Here is a 9,650-nt window from a genome sequence, read left to right on the forward strand (position 1 = left end):
GGTGGGCGACGTCCCCTCGGCAGGTCACAGCAGCAGGGGGCCGAGTCTGGCGAGCCCGGGAGATGGACGGGCCGTCCCCGCTTCCTCCGCTGCCCAATCGGTTCCGCTGCTGCTGATGTCTGGGGAGCGGGAGAGGAGGCCCCGTCTGTGCGGGAGCCGCTTCCCTGTGGGTCGCAGCCAGGGCCGGTGACCCGCCCGAGGTCACGCGGGGGGAAGGGAGAGAGGAAGCAGGGGACAGATGATGGAGACAGGTGAGAGATAAGGATGGGTGAAGACAGGTCAGAGGGCCAGGGCAAGGGGCAGTGGTCGGGCCGGTGCGGAGGGAGGGGCGCTGACTTCATCTCGATCTCTCTGCTCCTTCTCCTTGGCTTTCACAGAGGCCGTGGGGTCGAAAAGCGGCCCGCGACCACGTGGGACGGGGCCCGAGAGGCTGGGGTCCCAGGACCGCGCCCCCGCCGCTCTAGTGCGTCCGGCCTCCTCCCGCTCACGGGGCTGGGGCGGCCCCGACCCGTAGGGGAGGGCGCGGGGCGGGCGGGACGGCCTCGACCCCGGACCCCACGGCCGCGCTCCCGGGACGGCCACGGGACGTGGGGGGCTCCCGAGATGATGCGGCCCGGTCCCCCGCCGCTCCCCACCCCGGGCCGGGGGCGGAACCACGGGCGGAGTCCGTCTCCTGGGAGCGCAGGCCCCGCTGTCAGCGTCCCACTGGCCAGGACAATGCCTGTCCCAAGCTCCTTCCCGGCTGGCACCAGCCCGGATCCTTCGGGCCATCCTCCCACAACTTCTAGTCACGCGCACCCTCGCACGAGATGCGCACAGACGCTCCGCCCCTCTCAGAGTCTCACAAAACTCTCCCCCAAAAATAGGGATGTCCCTTCCCTACACCCCCTTCACTGGGGCCTTCTTCCCAGGTCTCCCAAAGCTCCCTGAAACTCCCCAATTTCCCACCGCAGTAAACAATCAGCGCACGTCACCCAGATCTTCGTCAGCTGCTCTGCGCCCTTTCGCTCCACGAGACCCTCAGGCCCCGCCCCTTTTCCTGGTCCCCACATCCGGGCCCCACCTCCTGATGCAGCAGCCTCAAGCCCGGCGCCTCTCTCCACAGACCCCGCCCACACGACCCACAGACCCCGCCCACCACTCCCCCCCACTGTGGGGGCCTCCTGTCTGCACTTAGCCCCTTCTCCCTTGTGCCCTCGCTGGCCTCTTACCTCATCCTGCACAGGGGTCCAGATCCTGTCACTCAGACCCTTACGCTCCCTGTAGGCCCCTGCCCAGCCTGCCCCCAGCCCACCTGCACCTGCAGGCAGGAGTCCTGGCCAATTTACTACCCAAGGCCCCGCCCCTTACCCCCTTTCTTAGGCGGTGAGCTCGCTGTTCAGAGTCCTCAGCTGTGCGCGCAGGCTCTGTTCCGACGCCTTCACCTCCTCCAGCTGCCCAGACTCGACAGGGGTGCAGAGGACGCGGCTGAGGCGGGGTTCCGGGGTCCACGCCCATTTCACCTCCCCCACGATGGACGGACGCACCGCTCCAGGAGGCCCCCACGGCCACATCAGCGTCATCCACCCCACCGGGCGGACTCAGCCGTGTGAAGTCTACTTCCAGAAGATGTCATTGATCTGTGCTCCAGACCCTCAAAGCCTCACCCCGGTCCTGGCCCCAGCCTGTCCCTGGCCTCCCAGCCAAGTCACACTGTCTCCCGTTCACAGAAAGACTCTCTAAAATGTAAATCCCATCAGGTCACAATGCCGCATTCAGAACGCTTCCTTACGAAAAAGATGCGCACACAAGGCTCTTCGTGACAGCACTATTTGTAATAGCAAAAGAGTGGAAATAACCAAAATGTACATCACTGAGAACTGGTTGAATTTCTATGGTACATCCGCTCACCTGAGTCCCACACGACTGTAAAAAGGAACAAGAAAGATCTCTATGTCCTGTCACGAGATGTAAGTTTAAAAACAGTGCAGAACAATGTTTAGCGTGTGTCTTTATGTAAAAGAATAAAAGGGAATTACAAATTACACATGTTCATATTTCAAAAATATAGAAGGCAAAATCAAAAATTTTAAAAAGTAAGTTACCTATGAAAGATGGAGGGACAGAATTGGCAACCATGATACAAGCTGGACCCCTCTGAATGTACCCTCTTTTTTAATTTTGACTTTAGAACTGTGAAAATATTCTATACACTGAACAAGCCTGATGCCGTCTGATCTCAGAAGCTAAGCAGGGTCTGGCCTGGTTAGTACTTGGATGGGAGACCACCTAAGAAGACCAGGTGCTATAGTTGTAAAAAATAAAAAGTAAGGGATTGTAAGCTGACACGATCCTTGCAATCTGTGAGGTCAACCAAGGGTTGCCTCGCCAAAAAAAACCAATAATAAGAATTTAAAAAAGAAAATATTCTACACAAATAAATTTTAACAGAAGCAATCGCGAAAATGTTTAAAAGTGACTCAGACTGCTCCAACCATGCGTTGAAATTGGTGGCATACTGGAGAATTATGTCAAGTGACAAAAAAACCTTTTTTTTCCAATTTTAGCAAACAGAATATACCGTAAGGGCAAAAAGACCTGCAAAGAAATCTTAAATTCATTCAATACTCTCATTAGTAGTAATTACATTGGCATTATTAGGATAAAGCAAATAAATCATTATGAATTATGTTACTATTACTGGAAACTAAGATTTTTCAGCATGAGAAAAGACATACAAATGAAAGAAGTGAATAAGCACAGACATCATTTTTCTCCTTCTAAAAATGTGTCTACTTTCTGGCTCTTTCCACCTAAAAATGCCTAATAGCAATGTCAACCCGATGGCCACGAACACCTCTTAGGACCAGACTGTGGTCTCTAAATACAATTTCCTACTAAAAGGAACCAGTGCTCCTTGGTAAAATGACTTCTACCAGCTCTGGGGCTGGAAAGTCCAAGACATCTTGACATCCCACAAAACAAGGAAGCCGTCTGTGGTGGGCTGAATACCAGCCTCCCAAAGGACATCTGTGTTCTAATCTCTGGAATCTGCGAATGTTACCTTATATGGAAAAAAAAAAAAGTTGATAGATCTGATGAAATCAAGGACTTTGAGATGAAGAGATTATCAAAGTGGGCCCTAAGTAGAATCTCAGGTATCCTTATAGAGGAGAGGCTGAGAGAGATTAGACGCAGAAGAGAAGGCAATGTGACTACAGAGGCAAAGCTTGAAGTGAAGTGGTCACAAGCCAAAGATCGGTGGCAGCCACCAGAAGCTGCAAGAGGCAAGCCATGGATTCCCCCCTAGAGCCTCTGGGGGGAGCACTGCCCAGTCGACACCTTGATCTCAGCCCTGTGAAAGTGATTTCAGACTTCTGGCCTCTAGAAGGGGAAGACAATTAATTTCTGTTGTTTCAAACCACGAGGTTTGTAATTTGTCATAGCAGCCATAGGAAACCAACATACCATCGACTACATTTACATTCGAGAGTTTTTACATAATAGTAAAAACTGAACAAAACTCATTGATCTTCTTGGAGGATGTAAGGAAATCAACTCATCGTTCTGACAAAAGGTAAATAAAGGGGAAAAAAACAAGCATTAATCATGCCTTTCCCATGAGAAATGTACCTCAGGGGAACCAAACAGTTGATACGAAAATGCTTTCCTTATCGAAGAAATCCAGCTAACGAAAGCAGAATTATGGAATTAGCTCATCACCCTTTACCGACTCCTAATGAAAAATCTTTCTAGCCACCGATCATCAATAATTACCAAAACTATACCTTAACTCAAAATTCTCGCCCTGCCTGAAAATTAAAATCAATTAGAGATCTGAAAAACATACAGATACCTACATTTTTGGCAAGACTTTGAATTTACCCTTGTCACCGAGAGGAAGACGAGAATGCCACCTATCCCTACTTCTTCTCAACATCGTACTGGAGGTCCGAGCCAGTGCGCTAAGGCAATAAAAAGAAATGAAAGATAAGGATTGAGAAGGAATGAACAGAATGGTCATTTGCTGATGATAAACTGACAATCAGAAAGAATCTACAGATAGATTATTAGAAATAATAAGAAAGCGAACTGAAGTTGCTGGATACAAAATCAATATACAAATATCAATTATACTCAAATCGACACGATCGATATTTAAAGTAAAGAAACCATTAACAAAAGTGCCCAAAGATGAAAAAAAAAAATCTAACAAAAAGGGTTAATGGAACAACATTGCCGAGATATTAAATAAGACCTAAATAAATGTGAAGACTCACTCTATCTACAGACTGGAACGCTCACTCCAGTATTTATAAAGATTTCAGCTCTCCTTAAATTGTTCTATAGATATCAGAATTATAGATGATGATACAGGAGAATGTCTTCGTGACACCGGGGCAAAAGGATTCAGAGACGGGACATAAACATTACTAACATCACAGGAAAAACATATCGATGAGTCTATATGAAAATGAAGAACCTCTATGGATCAAAAGACACTTACATGAAGAGGGTAAAAAGGCCCGGGGAAGGCAAAGAGGAGAGTTTCTGAAACACATAAAATTCATACAGGGCTTATCTCCAGACTATGTAAAGAACTCCTAGAAATCAAGAAGAAACGGGTGACCAGAAGGAAAACAAACATGACAGGTGAACAGGCAACTCGCAAAAGCGGAAACCCAACTGGCAACTCGACGTAAGAAAAAGTGCTCAGCCTCACCGGGAATGAGAGAAATGCAAACAGAAACGACCCAAAGGTGCTGGGCTGATGAGAACTTTCTAAGAGAGAGATCCAGCTCTCACCATGTGAAGTCATCGGCCTCGGCGCCTCCTGACAGAAGCAAGGTGTCTTGCCAAAAACCTGAACCGGGTTAGCCTCTACGTTTAACAACGACTTCATCAGAAATATAGAAAACAGAGGAATCCATTGACCACGAAGATCAAATCCACAAAATCTGGACTGTGGGAAACTCTACAGGACAAATGTCCTGGCTTCTTCCACACCTCAGCAGCATGAAAAAAGGGGGTATTTTAATCAATTAAAAGAGATTGAATAAAGACATCAACAAATTGCAATAAAGAAATAAAGAAATCAGCAAATGGCTGTATTCAGATGTTAATTCACAAAAGACATCTGTGAGGTAATCGGAGAAATGTCAACACATACACACACTATAGAATTTTTGGCAATTCGGTCGTATGTGATAACGGTGCTGCTGTTTTTATCGGAAACGTCCTTGTACATTGAAGATAGATTTTGGAGTATTTATGGAGAAGAAATGAGGTCTGGAATTTGCTTCTCAGGAGAGACTGTAGATGGAACACGATGGGTAAAAAAATAGACGACGTTTGAAGCTGGGCACAAGCGCATGCGCGTTATACTACTGTCCATTTCTGGGTGTGCTTGGAATTTTTCCTAATAAAACATTGTTTTTAAAAAATCTGTGGCTCCCCAAGCTCTCCAAAGAGCTTCCCATTTGGCCTCTTGCAGCCGAAGTCCCCCTGGCCCCGTCCTCCCCGCTGCCTGGTCCCCTCGGTGCTCCAGCCCAGCCTCTCTGCGAGGGCAGCTCCCTCCTCCTGCAACGCTCCTCCCGGCATGCACGACTCTGCTCATCCCTCAGACATCACCTCGCGCGGAAGCCCGCCTGCCCCCGGCCAGGCCCGGTCACGTCCCTCTGCTCTCTGCCCTCCCGGCTGCCTGTGCGTCTCCTTCCAGCTGCCGAGCTGGCGTCCATCCGGGAGTTGATCTGTTTTTTGTCTGGATCTCCGCCCCACCGGGACAACGTGGCCAGCTGTCTGGCCACTGGATGGGAACCTGGGCTCTCTCATCCAGCGCCGCTCCACTGATGACGAGCTGGGGGACCACGGGCAGCTTCACTTCACATCTCTGTGAAGTGTGACAATAATACTTTATCCGTAAGTGGTGGGACTCTAGGACGAGTGCTTAGACCATGTCGGGCACTGAGGAAGGGCCCAGGAAATATGAACTAATGCTGGGCAGCGTGCCTGGCACACAGTAGGAACTCATTAAGGGTTGGATGAATGAACGAATAAATCCTGGAGTCTCCTCAAACTCCCAAGCTCCAAACTGGGAAGAGGAAAAGCAGCCACGATCCGGCTGCGGGAATCTCAGGGCAGAGGGCGCCACCTCGTGGCCAGCCTGGAAGACACATGCGCGCACACACATGGACACACCTCACGGCCAGGGTCATTTGGCAGCGGGGGGCTCAAGTACACGCGGGCTGCTATCAGACTCTGAGACCCTGGGCAAGCGCCTTCTCCACCGCCTCTTTACCGCTCTGTTAGTTTTGCAGAGTAACAACACGTTCACTGCCTCTTGCTTCCCAACAGGGAGTATGTCCCCTCCTGGGCCAGAGCTAAGCAGAACTTCTTGGAAGATGTTTTCCAAAGCATACGCTTGGAACAGCCTGTCTTCCCTAAAAGATCTGGGGGCAACACAGCCTTTTGTTCTAAAAAACCACCATATATATATGTGCATATATATTCATATATATGCATATATATATATATGGGAGCTCTGGCATTATACACTCAGTTCACGTCCATTGTGAGCCAAAAGTGCAGACTTCCGAGAAATTGCTCACTTGTGGCAAATACACAGGCTTGTCAGGCCCTGGGGCTTTGTGGGGAATGTTCAGTCCTCTGCGGGTAGTTGGGGACAGACGTTTGACAAGCACTCAGGGTCCCATCGAGCTCCTTGGGGTACAAACTATGTCTCATTCCTCTCTGTATCTTCATGGAGACTTCAGGACCACCCACTCTGCCAGCTGCATGCAGCAGGGAGCGATGAGGTGGTGGGGCTGAGGGTCCGGGGAGCCAGCGGGGATGGGGGGTTCCCACAGCGGGGGACCTGACTATGCCCACCCGCCCGCCAGCCCTGCCTCTGCCTGCTGCGCTTCCTGGCTTCCCAGCAGGCCCTGCTGCTCCTCTTCAGCCTGTGGACGGTGCAGGGGAGCCGGGTGCCGGGCTCGGCAGGTCAGAAGCAGCCCTGTTCCGGGGACCACACTGGCTGTCCCTGCACGCCCTCTGGGTGGGTGTTGGGGGGACGAAATACTGACTCCTAACTACAAACCCGGCAAAATTGCCAATAAAGCGAGCTTAAGCGATGGCAAAATGCAATGTGGGGTCACCTCCGTGTGCGGTTACATTTAGCAGCTTCCAAAACTCCGCCATTTCGTCGGAAAGTCATTTTTAAGTTGAGGATTTCCTGAGCGGGCCTGGCGATTTCTGGGAAATCGTAGCCTGTCCTAAAACGTTTCGCATACTTCCTGATTATTTTTTGAAAAGGTTGATTACTTTTAAAATTCGACAGTAGGAAAAATACAGCCCTGCGTCCGGACGGGAGTGTGGGGACCGATTCCCGAGCTGGGCTGGGTCTCAAGCGGAGGGCAGGGCCAAGGCGGCTCTGCATGACATCGGGGAAACGGGGCTGGAAGTTCCTAGGTCACAAGGTTACGGGTGGGGGTCTCACTGGGTGACTGTGGGCAGGGGAGGCCAGTCTGAGCCTCAATTTCTTCTGTGCAGTACAATCCTGGGCTCCCAACTCACGGAGCAGCCGAAGGATGCGCTGGCACCCAGGTGAGGGGCCTTTCAATCTCCTGTCCATTGTCCTTCTCCCTGGAGGCCCAGGGCTGGGGACTAGCCCCGGGGCCCTTCCCTGACCCAGCCCCTCACCCTCGGCATGTCAGCTGCAGTGGAGGCGAGGTTTAGCTGGTGCTGAGTTGGCGGGGTGGGGGGGGCAGGGAGCTGCTGCTCTCCATCCAGGGACGTGGCTGGCCTGACCCCTCCTACCCGCTGGGCATCCTGGGGAGCCAGGGGTGTACCCCCGTCAGCCACCAGCACCTTCGCCACGCGCTTCGCACGCTGCAGAGCGTCTAGCGCCCCGGGAGCAGAGTGGACCTCTGCATGTTGATGCCAGCACCATTCTGTCCCTGGGGCCCCCCCTCGGGAGGTGCCCTTGGGGGCGGCTGGGGGAGCACGCAGAATGCACGGGGGAGAGGGTGTCCTTGCCTTGCATCACGACTGTTCAACTCAGACTTTGTTCAGGTCCTTCTGGGAGAGTTGGGGGAGCCTCAAGCAGCAAACCCCATGCGATCCGAGCTCTTCGTGGTGGAGACGGCCAGGCCAGGTTCTCACCCCCACGGGAGTTAGGGCCAGAGAGGGGTTCCATCATGGCCCCAAGTCCAGAATATAGGCCATTTGCTTCGTGGACGGGCAGTGGGAAAGGGGGTTCTTCCTATCCGTTTATATACACTATGTTCCCAAAGAAAAGAGTTAAGCCCCCGGTGGGCCCGGCTTCCGCCTCCGTCACGCGCCTGCAGGCTCTCTGCCCCGTGTGGGAAGACCCACGTGGCTGCTTTTAATGAAAGGTGGGTCGAGAAAAGCTGGCGTTTGGGGCCTGGGGAGGCCAGGAGGGGCCTGGGTGGTCTCTTTCCATTATTAGTGTGAAATTCACATCACACGCAATTAACTATCTCCAAGTGTACAACGTGGAGACAGCAGGTGCATTCACGATGCTTGCAACTGCCACCTCTATCTAATCCCCAAGCTTTCTTATCACTCCAGAACACTCACCCCTCCCCAGCCCCTGACACCCACTCACCCACTTCCTGTCTCCACGGACGCGCCTGTTCTGGACGTGTCATGTAAATGGAATCACACACCGCGTGGCCTTGTGTGTCCGGCGTCTCTCGCTGACATGCTACCCTGCAAACCCAGGGCAGAAGCAGCAGCCAGCCGCCCTTGCCCGTTAGCGCCGCCGAAAGTCCCAGGTGGAAGCGCGTTGGCCGCGCCTGGGGGACGTGACCTCCCCCCAGTCTCCTGGCCCCAGGGTGCCGTGTGGCCGGGTCCAGAAGGCAGCTGCTCACATCCCACCATCATCTCGTTTTGCCAACGTGTGTCTCTGAACAACAGACGGTCTTTTTTTGACCTCGTCATGGAGGTCGCTGTGGTCGGCGACCTCCATGAGGGCCAGGTCTCCTGGCCTTGACTCCTGTGTGTATCCCCTCCATGCTGGACAGGGCTGGCCTGTGGGACCAACAGGATATCGGCAGCGACAGCCCGTGTCTTCTGCGCCTAGGTCATACAAGAGGCGAGGTTCCCACCCCCACTCTCTTTGGAAGCACTCGCTCTGGGGGAGCCAGCCATGCCACTGTGAGGACACAGCGGGGCTGGGGTGGGGGGTGAGGAGGGGATGTGGCGCATGGAGGAGCTGAGGCCTCCTGCCAGCAGCCAGACCAGGGCACCATCGCGGAAGGGGGTCCTCAGCCCGGGTCGTGCCTTCAGAGGAGGCAGCTCCCCACCAACGTGTGCTCTGCAGCCTCCCGAGGGACCCCGAGTCGGGACCACCCAGCCGAATCACTTCTGAATCCCCGACCCACAGAAACCATGAAAGAAAAACAAAGTGTTTCAAGTCACTGCATTTTGGGGTGACTCGTTACCCAGCAATAGCTATAACTTGCCAAAACACGTGGAGGACCCAGCTCCATTCCTGTCCAGAACACTGGTTTCTGGAGAGTACAAGACAAAGCATCTGTGGCCCGTTTAACTGCGTTTCTTGCAAAATGACCTACCTAGAGTGTTTATTCCCATCTGTTTGTGGGCATAGGAGCAGCGACAATCTGTGAGACTCGCCCACGATGGTGGTT

This window comes from Pteropus medius, unplaced genomic scaffold (genome assembly GCF_902729225.1).
Source record: "Pteropus medius unplaced genomic scaffold, Ma_sr-lr_union100, whole genome shotgun sequence".
Taxonomy (NCBI): domain Eukaryota; kingdom Metazoa; phylum Chordata; class Mammalia; order Chiroptera; family Pteropodidae; genus Pteropus; species Pteropus medius.